This window comes from Colias philodice, chromosome 24 (genome assembly GCF_061535455.1).
Source record: "Colias philodice isolate Cphi_HAF_F1 chromosome 24, ilColPhil1 Martin Lab GWU primary, whole genome shotgun sequence".
Classification (NCBI taxonomy): domain Eukaryota; kingdom Metazoa; phylum Arthropoda; class Insecta; order Lepidoptera; family Pieridae; genus Colias; species Colias philodice.
In genome coordinates, this window is record NC_143109.1 from 7587128 (window position 1) to 7608510 (window position 21383).

The 21383-nt window shown below is 33.1% G+C and overlaps 1 protein-coding gene across 7 annotated transcripts in view; it reads right to left on the reverse strand.

Moving 5' to 3' along the window:
* The window catches only part of PMCA (plasma membrane calcium-transporting ATPase 3), a 131040-nt gene that overhangs the window by 94017 nt on the left and 15640 nt on the right, over positions 1-21383 (reverse strand). For 2 of the 7 annotated variants that reach the window (XM_089710337.1, XM_089710338.1), the window contains exon 1: positions 2889-3239. The exons of 2 other annotated variants lie outside the window; for them this stretch is intronic. The gene's annotated coding sequence lies outside the window, so the exon portion shown is untranslated. Of the gene's footprint in view, positions 1-2888; positions 3246-21383 lie in introns of those variants that run through there. 3 more of the 7 variants (XM_089710335.1, XM_089710331.1, XM_089710336.1) reach the window with 3 other exon arrangements.

The following is a 21383-nucleotide window of genomic DNA, read 5'->3' on the forward strand; positions in this document are numbered from 1 at the left end:
TCTTGAGAATGGCTTGATCCATTTGGCTTTGAATTCAAGTCCAGATTTACTTAGAAACTGACTGGGATTTTAAAATCTATACAATTATAATGACATGGAAAAATACAACAATAACAATTATTAGAGAATAACAGTGATAGAACATATTTTGCTTGATATTACAAAAAGGGCAAAGTCGGCAAATAAACTTCAATTTATCTTCCATAGTGTATAGGTATATAATCCATACTAATATTATAAATGCGAAAGTAACTCTGTCTGTCTGTCTGTTACTCAATCACGCCTTAACTACTGAACCAATTTGCATGAGATTTGGTATAGAGATATTTTGATACCCGAGAAAGGACATAGGCTACTTTTTATCCCGGGAAATAGGATAGGTTTTATCCCGGAAATCCCACGGGAACGGGAACTATGCGGGTTTTTCTTTGACTGCGCGGGCGAAGCTGCGGGCGGAAAGCTAGTAACTTTATAATTCTATTATAAAGAGATAGAATAGAGCATATAAATATAATATATATTACAACAGATCATACCACATATGTATCTCGAACATAAATAACATTAACCCATTCCAATAATTCATTACCCACTTATCTAAACCATATGAACAGCCATTAAAATATAAAAACTGCCGTTGAACCGAGGCGGGGGCCAAAACGCAAACCTACACCATTTATGAATAAAATAGAAAAGTTTTATTGCCAACAATGAAGACATTAATTGTGGTTACATCCACCATCACATTATTCCCTGGCAGTGTGCCCACAGATGAAAAATAAGGTTTCTAGGGGAACAAAACTGTAAGGCCTACATTGCAACCCTCTCAACTTCTTAATTAAGTAGGTGTACTTATGTTGCTCTTAATTCCACTGAAGTGAGGTTTCCTCGCCTTTCATCTTAACAATTTGTTCTTTTAAATATTGCATAATCACTTATTTTGGGCTTTGATAAGCTGTGATAAGATTATACATAAATTACTTTATGACAAAGTCATTTAGGAGGAGCATGTCTTGCTGGTTGACCGCCTCCTTGGTACAGTGGTTGTCGCGTGAGCGTAGAACCGAGGGGTCCTGGGTTCGATTCCCGGTGGAGACGAAGAAAAAAAAAGTCTCGGTCTGGTAGGACACAGAAGACTGATCTCCTACTTGTCCCTAAAGAAAATCGATCAGTGAAACAGATGTATGCATAATTCATCTGCCCCTTTCCCCACTACGGGGACACGGGACTTCAGTTATGTCTTGCTGGTTAAGTATCAACTTTAAAGGCTAGTTTCATAAATAACTATACAAAACATAATTTTGGACTCCAAGCAAATTTGCGACCAGGTGATTGGAAATTACTACTTTTAGAACTTCTTTCACAATAAATTTTATATAATGCAAATATCTCTATACCAAATTTCATGCAAATTGGTTCAGTAGTTAAGGCGTGATTGAGTAACAGACAGACAGACAGAGTTACTTTCGCATTTATAATATTAGTATAGATAAAACATTTGTTTAAATATTACATCAATTTTATTGTTATTTGTAATATAGTGTTATAGAAACAACAACAGTAATAAGTTGTTGAGTAAACAATTTGCTAAAACTATGGTCTATTATATTGTTGGTGTTAAATGAATTATTATAGGTATAATATGAGGATGTACATATTAATACAAGGATATTTGTTAGTAGGTATAGTGATAAAATTGTTCTATCAACTTAAATAACAGTTTAGTTTAAAAACTGTGTGCCGTTTTAATTTAACATTCCAAATGTAGTGTTGAAGCACATGTTCATCATTTCATGATTATAAATCAACTACAATTATATTTTTGACTAGCTGTCCGCCCCGGCTTCGTCCGTGGTACATATTTCGCAATAAAAGGTAGCCTATGTTCTTTCTCAGGGTCTAAAGATTATCTGTGCCAAATTTCATCAAAATCGGTCCAGTAGTTTATGCGTGAAAACCATACATACATACATACCTTTCCTCTTTATAGTTAATATTAGTATAAAAGTATAGATATTGTGTACTTAAAACAAATTATTTTGGAAAGTGTGGTCTAATGAGCCTATTTGTGTAGTAAAGATAATGCATGCCTTTTAGTGAGACTTTTTAAAAATATTTTTTGATCTCATTTTTGAATAAAATCTTTTCTAAACCAACATAATTCATGAGCTTTGTTTCAAATATGGAAATCCACACTTGTTTCCTAATAGGAAACAAATTGATTAGGTATACAAATATACAACGCCTACTAGGTATATTATATCCTTGAAATATTCTGAAAATTCGTGAATCTAATAAGAAAACAACAAAAAGACAATAGATCGTTTAACATTTGATGAAATACTCGACTATTTCGACTTTTAATTTTATATCTACCTCATTCTTCATCGCGATATTCCTAGCATATATCCTGTGATAAAAAAACGTTTTTACTGCACATAAAATAGAGTTGATTTCAATACACGTTACTTCCACAATATTATATGTAGATTGTAGGTATTTGATAAAATTCATAACCTAACCTAAGTATTAAGCGATATTGTATAATATGCACTAATAATAAACGCGTTTGGTTGTCCACGAAGCCGGTTTGTCTTGCTAGTTACTACAGATAATGCTCGCGTATTTATTTTTACCCATTACGCACGCACAGCTGTCTGAAACTCGCCCGGCCAAGGGACAACGTGATTTTCAACAATTCATTAAAAATCCACCTTTATATAACTCCTCGCCGCCACTAAAACTATACATTTTGTCGCTAGAACCTCATTCGCTATATTTGGCTACATTTCAGCCCCGATAGAGAAATCGACTGCTCTAAATAGCTGTGCCCGATTCGTTCTCATAGAATATAATGTATTTTCAGCGGTTATTAAGTCACTAATTACCTTGTCCTTATCAGGGTCGATGGCAGAGTCACAGGAAATAGTAGATATGGAAATATTCACAAAATCCTGCACTTTGTGGCCAGAGTACACAGGGCGTGCAATCACTTAATTCACAGCCGGCAATGAGTAATACACAAGGGACTAGTCGAACACAAAAGGTAAACAGAAAAAACACAGATTACACTAACTTAAAATCTATGCTTTCCACAAAAAACCTAATTACAGAAACGAAAAACGCGCCAACTGTCAAACTAAAAAACTACAAGCACCAACGCGCCGCGCTACTGCGCGGTCCGAGTCCGCTAAACTGACTGCCAAATGCCGACTGGCAGCGCCGCCTCGCCACCGGCCGCGATCGGCGATACGAGTCTACACAAAACCGTCCGTCCGTCACCACACACTCAACGACAATCGGCACGCTATGGCATACTTTTGTCGCAGTTTACTTTACATTTATATATAATAATAAAACAGCAGCAATTTCCTTATCTCATAATTGACAAAATGTTTGACTAACGTCGGCGTTATCTATATCTCAGTGCGACAAAATGAGATAACCGCCCGAACGTGAATTCTGGCGACAAAGTTAATACGACCACGTTAAAAAGATCGCAGCAGAATACGCAAACCAGCAGCAAGGCAGTCATCTATATTTGTTCGGGATAGACGAACGGCAGACGCGCATGCGTCAATTGGCCGCGGGTACTACGTCAGTGAATGACAAGCTCTGCGCTTGTATTAGCCGATCGATTTTGAAAGAAATGTGATGTCTTGAGCGAAATAGGGAATTTTACTGTCCGACATTTTACTTTTCCCTATTCCGGATGGTTTTTTGTGTCTACGAGTCGCTGTAGCTATAATTGTTTTCGAATGCCCACTTGCTTGGATTTTACTGTTTTTACTGCATATGCCAATTGAAAGCAAGCTCTTGTTTTACTTTCTTTTAGTTGGCAATGAGATTTGAGAAGTCGGTATTGTTATTTTATATACATTGACCAAGCATTGACCTATAATTATTATCTAAGTAAGTGTTGGTAAGTTAAAGTTCAAGTGGGAATAGCTTTAGCTCCTCGTCACCGATTAAAATAAATAAGTGAAACACGCATTTTAAATCTCTTACGGAACTTTACTTTTTATTATAACGAAATAATATAATATTTCACCTTCTATATTTTTTACTCGTTTCTTGTAAAATGCAAAAACAATCATTTATGATAGTATTATACCGCCAAACTTCCTTGAACTGTACCGCACTGATCCGAGTAAAGACGGACAGGTGCACAAGCAATTCATCGGTTTTTTCATGCCACACCGGACCGTAAAAAATCGGAATGCCGGACAGTAAAATTCCTTGTAGTGCACAAGCGCCCTAAGGGCGCCGTAATGAACTAGTTAATTATTTAACATTGTTTTTAACTCATTATTATATTTATTACGACTTCAAACGAACTACACTAATATCTTATGTTTGCTGAGATTACAACATTCTGTCTATCTATTTACTAGTATCTACCTACAGACGGAGTTATAAAGTGACTAGCTTTCCGCCCGCGGCTTCGCCCGCGTTTTCAGAGAAAACCACGCATAGTTACCTTTCCCGTGGGATTTCCGGGATAAAACCTATCCTATCTCTCAAGTTGGATCGAACTGTACATGGTGTGCGAATTTTATTATAATCGGTTAAGTGGTTTAGGAGTCCATTGAGGACAAACATTGTGACACGAGATTTATATTATACCTATTAAGATTAGTTTTAACAGAGTTACATAGGTATTGTAAAATAAAAATCAGAATACAACTACTGTACTACCCGATACGTAGTTGTGTGCAGTACAGTAAGTAGTATAAAATAGGACAAGTACCTGTATTTAATAAATGAATGAACTGAAAAATAATGAAATGAACTTTCGCTCTAATTTAATAAATGAATCAAACAGAGGCGCTATTTTGATATAACGTACGAAATTGGTTCATAAATGGCGAAATTATGAGGAGCAGAAATCAATATTTTACTCTAAAACTAGGTATAACGATGTTATTATTTACCTAGTACCTTAACTACCATACTAACTAATCGAGGCATACACAGTGTGTGATAAAAATAGAATAAAATATTTTATCCAGGTAGGTATAGGTATAAGTACATATTTTATAATATCTATCGTAACTAACTTCGTATAATAATCTCAACAAAATTTTTAGTACTACAAATTACAATCAAATAGGCTTTATCGTGATATTATTTATTAAGAATGTGATTTTATTTCAATACCTACATTAACTATGTAATAATTAGTGTTTTCTTACTTTTTGATGAATTTGAAAGTTTTTAATTTTAATTTTCTAGTAGTAAAGTGCAGTTGAATTTTGACCCTTATTGGTTATAAATATTTTCTTTTTGCAAGTACCGATGCAAGTACATAATTATTTTCTATTAGCTTCATTATTGAAGCTATATTATGATTTTAAGATGCGATTTATAAAGTACATACCTATAATATAGGTATCTACAGCTGCATCATTTGATATTAAGTATATTATTTGCCATTAAAAGCCGGCAAAGCACCTGTATAGTGTTACAACTGTTTATGGGCCAAAGTGACCACTTATCAACAGATCGCCCACCTGCCCTTAAAAAATTTCTTGTTAATAATTTTCAATAATTGTATAACGGATAACCCATTTAAAATTTCTTTAAGTGATGTGAAAGCTCTTAATTTAACGTCAATTTAACTCTAAAAACATTCCTTTCAAACATTCCATTCAAAACATTTTAATTATTAAAAGTAATTTTACATCATTATAGAAATATTTCCAACGTGTATGAATGTTTGTTTGGTTAGACGATAATAACTCTTCTTCCATTGAGATAAGGTGCTAAATGTGCTCGAATTGAGCATTATGCTTGTGGATGGTGTCGCATAATCTATTAATATAATTAAGACAAGCCTTGGCGATTACTGATCAAACACTACTATCTGGGCTTCAGAATGTAGATATTTAGGGCTCCTACGTTGTACTTATTTTATTTTCCTTTTAAAATCTATACATATATGAGAGATCACATATTATTTAGTTAAAGTTAATGAAAATTTAATGGGGTATCAACTTTTATGGTCCTTTAAATTTATGACATTCAGTGTTGAAATGGGGTCATTGAATAATTCAGTTTTGGGTGAAATTGGATAAATTTTTAAATATCCAACAAAATATTAAGCCATATGTTTAATTCAGTGTATTATAGTCTGTTGTAACAGCGCATTTTCCTGACTTTTAGATAAATTATTGCGAGTAGCTTGCTAGTCGAATAATGTATATGGGGGTAGCAATTGATTACACACTGTTGGGACTTAATGATGTAATTAAGAACGTTCCCCTATCACTAACCCAAAAAGAAATGTAATAATTACTCTCTCTCTACCACGATTCTATAGTAGGTATTCGATGAATAGTTATTTCAATAAATAATAACTTTCTTATATCTTATACATATTATCTTATATCTAACAATTTTGTATTTTAAAAATGGTTTTAATAATATCGAAACTATGATATATTAAAAATATTTTGTGACAGCCCTATAATATGCGGACGAGATAACGAGTTGCGTCAAAGCTTATCATAAATAACAATCAAATTAAGGATACCTGGACTTTACTTGCGTACAATTGTAATTAGTATTTATCACGAGGTAATTAATTATTTCAAATAACTTTAAAAATAGCCAATAGGTTATATTTGTTTTGGGCGTTTATTTATTTGTTCTATTAAGTATACACTTTACACGTACCTATAGGCAACATATAGGCTATTTGGCTTATCAGATAAGAGTCGAAAGTAAAATCACGTATTCCAAGTGTTAGATAAATATAAATTTAATTCACATTTATCATATTCTTAGATAATTAAGGCTTCAAAATTTGTGTTTAGTTTAATACCTACCTAATTGATAAAAACTGTACGAGTATCCGAGTTTATTTTAGAAACAATGAAACTTCGTATCGTATGCGAATTATTTTTGTATTTACGCAAGAAATCGAACCCGAAACGTTTAAAATCGTTTATTAGCGCCAACCATCTGGGCCGTAAAGGTCCGTCCGGAATAGCTGTGAATGTGAACGATTACTTCATTGTCTGCTGACGTCACATTTGATTTATAACAAAGAATACATTTTAACGTGGAAGTCAATTTTACATTTGTGTAAACGCAGCTTAATGAGCCTTCAATGTATACGCGCCCTAAACATGTTGTGCACAGACTATGTACTTAGATTAGTTATAACATAACTAGAGTATTAAGTTTCAAGGAAAGCATAAAATATCTTCTAAAAAAATATTCAAATCATTAAACTATTCGATCGATTGATCGCAGACGAAATAAATTTCGTAGATAGATAAAATAAACATTAGTTAAAAATGTAATAAAGCAATTTGTAACTAGTACAATATTTCCTTAAAGCTGATAGGTACTTATTTGTAAAATTATATCTTATGTTTATAATTATTGTTCATATAAATCATAGTTAACCAGCGGTAAAAAATGTTTTCACTTTGATGTAGATAGTAATTATAACTACTGCTAGATTATTGCTAACAGAAAAAATATAAAATATAGGTATTAAAAACGTTTCTATTAAAATATGTATCCTACTAATTACGAGCACATCCAATATCATTCGTATAAAAAGAAAAGATTTGCACCAGAGAAAATGTTTTTTTCAAATTATCATAAATCAGTACCGGCAACGCCATCTAGCGAGCATTATTGCAAACTCCTCTTATTACATCTCAAATGAATTTCCGACAAAAAATTGCGATTCATTAAAACGCAGTGTATTTTGTGATAACTATAAGGATAGATTCGGATTGAATTGCAAATTTCACGTAAGTATGCAAATTCCTGCAGCCCGCTTGTTACAGACGTACAAAGCTAAATCGACACGGTTTGGTACGAAACTTTAATTTCACGTTGGAAATCATTGTTCAATATTTTTAAAGATTACGCTTTTGTGTTTATATTATTTTACTAATAGAACAATGTCATCAGTTTTACTAATAGAACAATGTTTACAGAGAAATATACTGTATTTATTTTGGCTTTTTATCACTTAACGGTAATAAAAAAGCGACTGCTTTGTGATATTGATAATTCTCAACCATGGTGATGTGATTTAAAATTTGTATAACTCTTCAATTCCCATGTCTAAGTTAATAGCAATTTTGCATTTCTCTTTTACTGAAATAGTTTAAATACATCTGGCGAAGACAAAAACAAAAAACAAAAAAAATTACTACCCCCCAATTTTTTTTTATGAGGGTGTCACCTACAGGTGACACTGGGCATTGTTTTAACTTAGGACTCTAAAGGGCTAACGAGGTTTTTTTTTTTTTTGTTGGGAATAAAAATAAATTATTATAATAATATTTATTTATGAACAAGTAGAAAAAAATACATTACTTATTTATTGTGGAACATGTACCAACTAGATGAAACTGATATTGCACTTGGCGCACATTTTTCTAGTGCGTTGGTACCGTACCTGCATCTACACTGTGAGCAATCAACTGCCGATTGGTCGTCCGCAGTTCCAGCTCTCCTCACTTCTGTGGGCACTCTCATTTGTACTGAGAATATATAGGCAGGTTACCACATTCCGCTGGAAATCTTAGTAGGTCCAGTTAGTTTCCATCAGCCCTTTGATCAGCCATGCATTTTGGCAAGATGCTTCTATGTCAAAACATGTTTTTTATCCACAAATCCAATGCGATCTACTTTTATGATAGGATCCAATCCGTGTTAGTTGGATACAATGGTGACGATGCCACATGACGGCAATAATTTCATCAGAAGCTTTGTAAGGTCTTTTTTTTTCGGTTTTTCGACTTCTTCTTCGTCATGTACACAATTTTCTCCAAAGACGGAAGGTTTATTTTGACATTCTAATTGTGCTCAAAGCATACAACTAGAAAAATGAAAAATACTAGCGTCATTTTCGTCTCCACTATCTTCGTCCGTCTCCACTATCTTTGTCAGTCACCACACCATCATCAGGAGTAAATAAAATAATATCGCCTGGGTCTTCTCCGGCGTGCAACTCTTCGGCAATCTCATCTAACGTCAACCTATAATACGTAAACAACCTCTAAAACAATAGCAATAAGACAAAATATAAACAACAGTCTTGTTATTACTTACAATGAATTCAGAATAATAAAGTTATTATAATGCCCAGTGTCACCTCCAGGTGACACGGCATATTTTCAGTGCTGTAGTGAAGATGCTATTAGTTATTTTTATCATAAAATATATTTATATTATAGATAATACTTTCATTTACTATATGTAATAAGAAAAAAAACAATACTTACTGTCGGGACATTTTTATATCACTTTACAGTTCAAGGAATCACACAAACTCTGACTACTTCAAGTACGCGCGAAACAACCAAACAAATTTGATAAATATCATATAGTTAGCTTTGCCAGAAAAAAAACATGAATAGTTCAACTAATAAGCTTTGCTACAAACATGGTAGAATTCAAAAATAAATTGTCATGTGGCAGAAAAAAAATATTAAACTACTGTCACCTACAGGTGACACTGGGAATTGACGGGATAATAACTGAAATAAACAGTTTTTAATGAAATGATTCATAAAATATATCAACTATGTCGTTACGATCTGATAGCGTAAGATTTAATGCGAGATAATCATTATTAGGTATAATTATTATTGTGTCACAATTTACTACTGTATGGTCTAAAGGCTTTGTCAGACAGGACGCGTACTTAGCGCGCGTCAGAGCGTTAAGTTGACGCCACGATATGACGCTAAGATGTGTTCTACTACCATCGTAGAATACCGTCAAACAGAGCGCCGGCGCTAGCAGTACGCAACGCTCTGTCGCGGCGTTAGGACGCTTTAACGTCGGGTGTTGTATTTTTTTACAAATTTTATTTTAGCGTCGGCGTTAATAGGCGTAAAATAATAATAAAATACTGCATAATGACCGAAAATTTGATAGAATTGGTTAGAAAATATCCATGCTTATATAATACGAAGGATAGTTCATATAAACTATAAAGATATATCAATGAAGGCAAAATTGTGGGCACAAATCGGAGAAGAAATTAATGAAACTGGTAAGTAAAAAATTCTTCCGACTCCGGAGTTAATATCGCTGTACCTTGTTTTGTTCGTAAGTAATAATTATGTAAACAACATGCAGCTTTAATAATATCAATTATTGTGTCCTAACGCGCGCTAAAGCGTTCTGTTTGACGAAGCCTCGCGCGACGTTAAAACAGGACGCTGCAGCGCTACTACGCAGCGCTAAAATACGCGTCCTATCTGACAAAGCCTTAATATTTTAATACTACTCATTTTTTTACCATTTTCTATCATTAGTAAATACTTACCTGTAAAAAGGCCATAATTTAAAGCAAGCGTAATATAATTTTCTCGACTTCACTTGCGTATCAGCTGTTATTTTCTTTCAAGTTTTGTTATCACGAAAAAATGTTTTTATTCTTCTCCATGTTCCAAATTACCTATGAATGATAGAATAATAATTCAAATGTTTTTCGACTCATATTCTAAATTCAAATTCAGATTCGAATAGGTAGGCCAAATATTTTTTTACATTAAAATATAAAATGCTATGTTATTTTTTCATTCTGCATTTTCATACGTTTTTAATATTAATCCTATTATAGTAATGTTCTTGGCAACTTAAAAAATTAAAACATGCATTCATAATTTATAATTTATATTGTAGTCGGCGTGGCCCTCTAGAATGGATTGGAAATAATTTAGTATTTAATTGTAAGCACTAAATATTTATATCGTACCTTCACTTTTCTCTAGGATATATTTCTTATTTATTGTTCTAGGTGAAAAGAAATAACAAAGTTTCACACAACATCAATCAATTTTATCTGTCCCCGTCCATTTACGCGCAGGTCGACAAATCCGAAAATAGGCGGAAAACAATACAGACTAAACACGCATGTCTAATTTTTTTTTCAGCATTGTGTCGAAGGAAACAAAATTAGACGGCATTGGTCCGGATTTATGTTCTGCGAATAAACAGAACAATAAATATCGGCAGTTAGTATTTTATATTTAATTGTGGTTACACGTGGTGGCTATAATGGAATTTTGTCTTTTCATTCTGTTTTATTAATAAGTACATAATTATATAGTTATATGGAATAGACTAGATAATAATATTTAGTAACAAAATGAAATTGAGGTAAGTGTGTCAAGTGAATTTAGGAAACAAATTAATGTACCTAAATATTAAACATTATAAAAATTCAAAATAATTCTTGAAAAAATTTAATTTAATATTGTTTGATTTTTCTTTTTCAGCTACGCCCGAGTTGAACGCAGATAAATAAAAATACATAATGACGTATACCTACCTATATTATGGTACAACCCGGTTACAATATCTGTGGACCTGGCTTCGATGACGTCACGTCGCGAACGCAACGAAATTGCTAACCGTAATGACACTAATGACGCGCCGCGGGCGAGCGCGGGGAGGTAAAGGGGAACGGGAAGGGGCTCCGCATTCCAGCGAGGTCCACAGATATTGTAACCGAGTTGTAATTGATTGAGTAGTAGGTACCTACGTAGTTTGCGTAGACGTGGGTTACATATCCAGGAATTATTTATTTATGTTGATTAGTGTATATTTAAATCGTATCAAACGAAATGTATTTTTTTCTCCCTTGATTTCGTTTTGCAACAGAACAAAGGGTCTGGTGAGTATTTATCAAATAATAAGACGTACTTATTAAGTTTTCTTTAAATTAATTATAATAAATAATTAAATATACATAAAATTATGATATATCATATTTAATAAATTGTATCACAGTTCCACTGTTCCAACTGTATAACTGTTAACTACCTACCACCGAAAACTGCATCATAAAAAATCTGATTATGAATTGTTTAGTTATTTTTAACCTTAGCATATCTCTTATCTCCCCAACAAAAAACCATTACGTGACATAATGCACACATTTATCATTATTTGTGTTTAAATAAGTGAACATCATACCTACCATAATAATTAGGAACAGTGCAATTTTTAGGTATACGGTGTTACAAAGGACTTACAAAAACAAGAAAAACCATTGCTTTTACAAAAGTTTTTATATTTATAAATCTTCTCTCTTTGTCTTTTAATTTATTTATTGTAGGTTTTAATGGAGCGTACTTAAGCTAGTGTTGCATATTCTTCGTAATTTTCTTAATAATATTATGTGATGATAATTCAGCAAATTATGTTGCCCGGAAAATAATTATAAATAAATAAATATGCGTTGTTTTATTTCTGATCTTGGAAAAAAGCAGTATCGTTATCAGTTATCAGAGCCGTAAAGCCCCTTCTACATGTTCTGCAGTTTTATAACAGGTAAATACTATCATCGCATGATATTCAAGTGCACAGATACCGAAACGATTCAGGATATATTACATAATGAATAAACAAGTAAATAATAATGGTCTGATTATTGCAGTAATCCCGATAAAGCATTCTGACGCACGTCATTTTTGACGCAATCCTTTATTATTGATAAAGATAAATAAAGTATCAGAAATCGTCAGATTAGCTACATTCACTTACGCACGACTTAAGTATTATCGGAAATAACTATTCTATTGATTAATTTTCAGTGAAAAACAGAGTTTTAAAATTACTGTGTCTTTATTTCTACCTTAGTTTTCTTCATACACAACCACACATTAGTTACGTATTACGTACTTGTTACCTATATCACCTACCTACATTGTAATATAATAAATGTAACATCTTCATCATCTCATCTTAACCCACATTGAAACTCATTATTCCTTATGCGACACTTTTCTTAAAGTTCTCTTAAATTAATTCATCCCCAATTTATTCCACAATAACTTTCCAGCCAAAATTAGACATAGCATTTACCCAACGCGTTTCCAAAATAGAAACCAATCTCTCCATCCTGCATTCCCCTAATCCCGTATACCCTTAAACGGGCAACATCCACATTTAATTATTGTTGATGGTTTTGGGCCGCGATCGTAGCTTACTGCGCTAATTTGCCTCCCTGTCACATAAAAGAACAATCTCTTTTTATTTTAATTATAAAACAACAGCTATAATATTGCGTGTGTTTAAAATCTGGAGAATTTATAATTCTGCTCATGAACTCCATTGAAATTCTCGTAAATACGAGCGTACAGTGAATTGGGGTAAAGTTAAAAAAAGCAATTCACCACCCCCCAGTTGGCTTGCCTCCAACGAGGCTGGCACTGGCCCAGGCTTCCGCCGCTGATGGAAGTAAGAAGTCTAGATTGTCTATAGACCTCAATAAATAGGTCATGTCAGGGATAAGTTGGGACTATAGATCAGAATATGAGGACGTCGGCTGGACCTTGACGCTGGACAAAACTAAAAATAAAGGAAATTTATAAGCTAAAATTGTGTAAATGGGTTTGTTTATTCTTATATAAGTAGGTATGTATTTTGATGTGGGAAGGAAGGGTTCATAGACAAACATGATAAGGCAGGCAGCATTTAATATAAAGCTTTTAAAATATTAATGTGAAACTGAACTACATTATTAAGTTTAATTTTTCTTATATTTTTCTGATAACTATTCCCTAGCTCATTATGTAATATATCCTGAAGGTTAAAAAAAATAATAAAATAAAAGTCATAGAGTACCTACAGACGTAGCTGTCAACACATTCCATACAGTCCACAGACTATAAATCTAACGGTGTTGCATGACAGCAAAATAAATTACATTATTGATAGCGTAATGGTTGAATAGTACGCGAACGCAGATTTCCTGCTAAGAATACCTGCGGTTTACTAACATTGAAGATGAATCACCTGTAATTCTTTCTGTATGACTAAACAAATGCTTTTAATGTGTTGTAAAATTAACTCGAATATAACCGACTGACTTAACAACAATGTAATTTTTCTCGAAGAATAAACTGATCAATATTGTATTTTAAACTTTAAAATTAAATCGTTCATCGCTCTAAATTGAAATTGTATAACACTAAAAATTTAAAATTTAAAGATAATAATAATTTCAAGTGCTTTCGCGGTGAAATAAAATAATACCTACTAAAAATAATGTATCTTTTTGCTTTAATCTGCATCAAATAAAATTATCTTTAATTCAATCATCCATTTTATCAACATTACGCAAATAGATTATAAATCAAAGAACGATTGACGTCTTGCGTAAATAATAAATATAATCTGTACGGGTAAATATGTATTTTTAGCAATAAATATTTGTTAAAAATATTTTATAGTAGTTACAGGTAGTACCTACTAGGAAATTAAATGTATAAGTAAGTACCGATGAATCATTATTGACAATCATTTGGAGTAGTCCTTTTAAAATTGCTTTTTTGTATTTTTCTAAGATTTTAAGGACTACCTATGGGATAAAATTAACTTATTATGAGAAAATATAAATTTTCAGATTAAAAACTTAAAAAACTTGGAATATATAAATAACATACGTACCTATCTACTATCTATATATAAACCTACCTATTTACTTTTATACAATTCTCCCCTCCGGTTTATTTTTGTCAATTTGATAAAATTATTATAATATTATTAGTTGTTGATTTAATCAATCCAAGCAAAGACAGGGCGGGCGGATGATAATTACTTCCGCCCAGATAGGCCTAATTAAACAATAAACAAGATTGAGACACGCGTAATTATTCTTTACAAATAAATGTAAACTAGGTACGTAAATTTTTCGTAAATTCAAGTTATATAAATTTATGACACAATTTTTTGAAAGGTAATCGCTTATCTGTGCAATGCTGAAGTTTGAATTTCGAACGTGGAAACAACAACATCAGATTCAAAATGTAGTTGCCATACTGAAATAAAAACTAAAACAAAACATGATTTATATGATGAAGCATATCTACATGATGTATGAGCAAATATTATAAATTATTGTATTTGCCGAAGCTTTAGTTTAGCTGGTCTGCCGGGCGACAGTGACGTCATCGAATGCGCGCGCAATCCAACATCGATCCATTTCGCCGCTTTCAGCTGCTGCAGCGCGCACACGCTAGACGAGCTTCGCTGTATTATATAATTGTAAAGCGCTTTAAGAACTTTCATTGTATTTTGAATGTGTGGTACTAAACAATAATTGAGGTTACTTTTAACGTAACTAATGGGCCACTTATGTTGTTTAACGATGTTTCGTAAAAATGTAGTTTTAATTGAAATTGTTTAGTTTTAGATGTAGAATTGCTGAAAATAATGCAGACTGCAGTAGGTAATTTCGCCTGAAACTTGTACTTTCTGATTCTTCTCGAGAAAATTATATAATAAGTACATCGTAACTCGTAAGTATCTACTTAAATTTACTACAAAAATACAATGCATAATAAATTGCATGCATAATAAATTATAGCGTTCTTTGGTGTGATTGGTATTTGCTACGTTGATGTAAAATATAAGTCTCTGAGCAGTTTTATTATAATATTGTACAAAATAATTCCCAGAAAATGACCGTCAGAACAAGTTATGTTTTATCATTTTGCCAATATGAAATATGAGTATGATGGTTGTGATTTCATGAATTTTTACTACGTTCCAGAGGGTAGGTACTAACACAGTATTACAGGTACTAGCACAGTACCTGTAATACTGTGTTAGTACCAGGTACTAGCACAGTATTACAATATTATAGATATTGTAATACTGTAGTACTAGCACAGTATTACAATATTATTTCCTATAGATATTGTAATACTGTGGTACTAGTAGAAATTTATAAAAACACATGGTTAAGATTATACATTACATATAAAATATTAGTCGCTTTTCCGGCATCATCAATACCAATTAATAATTATTATGTGCCTATACATCCACTATATTATATCGTTCGTTGCTTTCATCAATTAAACTGCCTACGATTCGACAAGTAAAACAAAATTATTGTAGGTAATTAATTACTACGTAGGTATATCAGATATCAATTAATATTCACGTAGGAAATTCCTCTACCTAGCTATATTTTTATGTGTGTTATCATTCTGATATCTGAATCTAATGAAATTACATCGGTTTTGAATAAATAATAATTTGTGTTTATTCGTAAAATATAAGGTCGCAATTCTAATATAGATAATGTGGTTATTATAATGTTTATAAATTAGGATTTCGATATTGTGCATTGCTAATTGTTAAAATTCCACTGAATACCTAACGTTTTCAATTCTGTAAAAAATAATAAACATACCATTTTTCATAAACATACAAAAATTCCAAGCTTTCACATTTCCATCCATCTTTTTCATTAAGACACATCGTATTTTCATAAAATAAAAGAAAAAATATTTTTACATTTCAAGGAAAATCTCACAGATGGCGGTAAGATGTGAAATGGTGTACCCCAATTTGGGGTATAAAACAAAATGGTGCAGAAACTCACGATGGAGAGGTTTAGGGTAATGTGGTTGAGGTATTCGTATTTCGTATAACATAATGTGACACGCGACACGCACTGCACGTAACTTGGACGTGAAAGAAAATGGAGGTCAAGTTATGGGCGTATAGCGGAAAAGAATATTGTGGTAGTACTGTGTCTATAAATAATATTGAAGTGTGCTTATATATACAGTCATTTATGTAATACATACTTACATTTTACGTTTAACATTATATGGTAGAGAAGTTTGTAGCCCAAAATATGATGACATTTTATCTTATATAACGTTCGACGTTCTGAAATTGTTCAGAACATGAAAAAAATATCGCATTGTTAACGTCCTTGTAAGGTCTTTAAATTTTCATTTAAAAATTTAAGTACACTACCTACTGGTCACTAATGAATCCTAAACTGTGTAAAAAACCCGCCTTATGGTTATAACACTGTGATTTGTTCCAATATTAACTCGCTCCGCTAATCGCTACCACCCATGACTTCCACGTGCATCTTATTGTTTGACGTTCGTTTGATTTATAGCTACAGTCCCGCCTTTATTTCAGTTCTCTGAAAGTCATCATTCGGTTTTTACGATCCAGCCGATATGCTTCATGTAGTTGTATCAAATTTCGTATCAGGAAGTCGCCAAGCTGTTTGTTTTGTGATTTCCGAACGATAATTTAACGATACGATTGTTGGTTAAATTGGTACGTGGTGATGATAGTGTATACTTATCGTAAACTGCTGTACTGATTTTGATGAAACTTTAATGCCCGTACTTTCTCGGTGTGTGTAGTACTAACATATTGCAGTCTAACAGATATCTGTATTTTATTTAAAATGAAGTCTTTTTCAGATCTTCTTCGAACTATAGCCACAGAATACATAATAGTAGCTAAATGCTATAGCCAAAACCTTCTAGCAAATAAAGTTAATCCGCAAGTGCAGTCAACGGAAAAGCTAGTCCTTACAGAAGCTTAACATCGCGTGACGTCACGGAAGCTTTGTGACTCGCAAGTAAGGCCTTTCTCTCATGGAGCTACTCAAACAGAACTAGTCACAAACTCAAATTACTAACGAGTTGCCTGAGTGTCACAGCCCATACATGTTCTATGGAGATTCGCACACGACGCGACTAGTTACTAACTGGTGAGTAACGCGTTAGCAACAAATCACGCGCGACGCGTCGTGCCGGTCTCCACGCTACTGGTTTCCCGAGTTTCTTTGTTTTTTATGATAAAAATGAACGAGCAAACATTGACAAGTGACTGAAACCTTATAACTTGAGTAGCGTTGTATGCGAGATACAATTTGTAACTGGTTTGTAATCGTAATTACTGATTAGTTCAGTCATTTTTGAGTAGCTCCATGAGCGAAGGGCCTAATCCTACGTAGTATGTACCTCTATATTTTATTTCAATTCACTATTAACTGCTTTTAAGATGACATTGCCGTATAGTTTGTGAATTTATTGGGAGTAAAGCAATGTAAGAGTGAGAGTAGATCTACTCTAGATTCCAAATCGGTGCTAGTTTAAAAGAATGTATTTTCGTAAACACTAGTAAAAATTTACATAATTTGTTTGGGAGTTTGAATTTGAACACTCAAGATTACGAAAAAAATTATTTTAATTACTGGAAATGGAATGGTTTTCATTAAATATGTCAGTATTCAATTCGTCAAAGGATTTATTCAACAAAAACCTTGCCGAAATTATCTTGACATAAATCATTTTAATTACAACGTTCAATTGTTACCACCACATTTAAATTTAACTACAAATAATCACGCAACAGGCCATTTTATATCCAAATGAAGTGAAACTTTTTGGAAATGCATTAAAATTAGCAGCGCATTTTTGAGAATACAAATTGAAATGTTGGGGTGACCAATGACGTCAGTTTAAGCACGAATGTCGTGACCAATCGGCGTATCGATGGCCCTTGAAAACTCATCACAATTTGACTACGAAATAATATATTTAAAATGTTAAAGCTAAATTAAAACTTATAAACTTTAAAACTATTTCAGCTTATTTTTCAGGGCTTTTATATAACTTAAATTGATAAACTTTTTAGCATTATTTTCAGGGCTTTTGTATGATAAGTCTCAACATAATAAACTAATATTATATTATAAAGCTGAAGAGTGTGTTTGTTTGTTTGAACGCGCTTATCTCAAGAACTACTGGTCCGATTTGAAAAATTCTTTCGGTGTTGGATAGCCCGTTTATCGACGAAGGCTATATATCATCACGTTAAGCCACGTGGGTGAAACCGCGGAGCGCAGTACGTCATAAATGTATCTAAAAACTTTTTGAAGTGAAAACTTCTTTAGCGGCGTTGGGTATAAAATCTACAAAAATACATTCGAAGTTGTATAGTCCATACTAATATTATAAATGCGAAAGTAACTCTGTCTGTCTGTTAATCACGCCTTAACTACTGAACCAATTTGCATGAAATTTGGTATAGAGATATTTTGATACCCGAGAAAGGACATAGGCCACTTTTTATTGCGAAATATGTACAATAATATTATGTAGTATTTTTTTTATTTCTTACTTTTCCGTTTTTGAAGTCAGTTGTTTTTAACGCAGTTATTTTTTTTTTAGTACTTTTTAGTGTATTTTTCAACACGAATCAAACGAGCCCAAACTCGATAAAGTTGAGTCAATATATTACTGAGTTCCTATGGCCACCTTCCGATTCCATCATCAAATCAGCTTCATGTCATGATAATGTTTCATCGCTATCAAATTTACATACGTAGGTATACAAAATTTCAGCTCAATCGGTTACCGGGAAGTGAATCAAAGTTACTTGCTACATATCAACTTAGTCATCGAGTACAGACAAAAATGCTCATAAAATAAAAACTACTGGGCCTATCCGAAAAAAAAAATTATGGGACCAATTCGACACCATCCCGCATCGAACAAAAAAAGAATCACGTAAATCGGTTCAGAAACCTCGGAGTAATCGGTGTACATACATAAAAAAAAAATATACCGGCCGAATTAATAACCGCATATAATCGCATAGAGAGCTTAATTTTCATTAAAGGCTCTAATCGCACGGAAAGCTAAATTTTCACAAAAAAGCTCTAATCGCACGGAGAGCTTAATATTCACAAAAAACTCTCATCGCACGGAGAGCTTAATTTTCACAAATAGCTTTAATCGCACGGAAAGCTTAATTTTCACAAAAAGCTCTAATCGCACGGAGAGCTTAATTTTCGCAAAAAGCTCTAATCGCACGGAAAGCTTAATTTTCACAAAAAGCTCTAATCGCACGGAGAGCTTAATTTTCACAAAAAAGCTCTAATCGCATGGAGAGCTTAATTTTCATAAAAAGCTCTAATCGCACGGAAAGCTTTATATTCACAAAAAGCTCTATTCGCACGGAAAGTTTAATTTTCACAAAAAAGCTCTAATCGCATGGAGAGCTTAATTTTCACAAGAAGCTCTAATCACACGGAGAGCTTAATTTTCATAAAAAGCTCTAATCGCACGGAAAGCTTAATATTCACTAAAACTAATCGCATGGAGAGCTTAATTTTCATTAAAGGCTCTAATCGCACGGAGCTTAATTTTCACAAAAAGCTCATATCGCACGGAAAGCTTAATTTTCACAAAAAGCTCTAATCGCACGGAGAGCTTAATTTTCACAAAGAGCTCTAATCCCATGGAGAGCTTAATTTTCACAAAAAGCTCTATTCGCACGGAAAGCTTAATTTTCACAAAAAAACTAATCGCACGGAGCTTTATTTTCACAAAAAACTCTCATCGCACGGAGAGCTTAATTTTTCTCATTAAGCTCTAATCGCATGGAAAGCTTAATTTTCACAAAAAGCTCTAATCGCACGGAAAGCTTAATTTTCACAAAAAGCTCTAATCGCATGGAGAGCTTAATTTTCACAAAAAAGCTCTAACCGCACGGAGAGCTTAATTTTTACAAAAAACTAATCGCACGGAGAGCTTAATTTTCACAAAAAGCTCTAATCGCATGGAGAGCTTAATTTTCACAAAAATCTAATCGCATGGAAAGCTTAATTTTCACAAAAAAGCTCTAATCGCATGGAAAGCTTAATTTTCACAAAAAAGCTCTAATCGCACGGTGAGCTTAATTTTCACAAAAAGCTCTAATCGCATGGAGAGCTTAATTTTCACAAAAAGCTCTAATCGCACGGAGCTTTATTTTCACAAAAAACTCTCATCGCACGGAGAGCTTAATTTTTCTCATTAAGCTCTAATCGCACGGAGAGCTTAAATTTCATTAAAGGCTCTAATCGCACGGAGAGTTTAATTTTCACAAAAGCTCTAATCGCACGGAGAGCTTAATTTTCACAAAAAGCTCTAATCCCATGGAGAGCTTAATTTTCACAAAAAGCTCTAATCGCACGGAGGCTTATTTTTCAAAAAAGCTATAATCGCACGGAGAGCTTAATTTTCATTAAAAGCTCTAATCGAACGGAAAGCTTAATTTTCACAAAAAGCTGTAATCGAACGGAGAGCTTAATTTTCACAAAAATCTCTAATCGCACGCAGAGCTTAATTTTTATTAAAGGCTTTTATCGCACGGAGAGCTTAATTTTCATAAAAAGCTCTAATCGCACGGAAAGCTCGGTCGCGACTTCAAAAACGGAAAAGTAAGAATTAAAAAAGATTTGACATTATTATTTACTACATATTATTTATATGTGCTATTTATTAAAAAGGTTTGATGTCGGTGCACGGGCTTAATACTAAGTGCTTAATGTTCGGCACCAACTTCAAACCTATTTAATAAATAGCACATCCATACTAATATTATAAATGCGAAAGTCTGTCTGTCTGTCTGTCTGTCTGTTACTCAATCACGCCTTAACTACTGAACCAATTTGCATGAAATTTGGTATAGAGATATTTTGATACCCGAGAAAGGACATAGGCCACTTTTTATTGCGAAATATGTACCACGGGCGAAGCCGGGGCGGACCGCTAGTTATTTATAAATTAAAG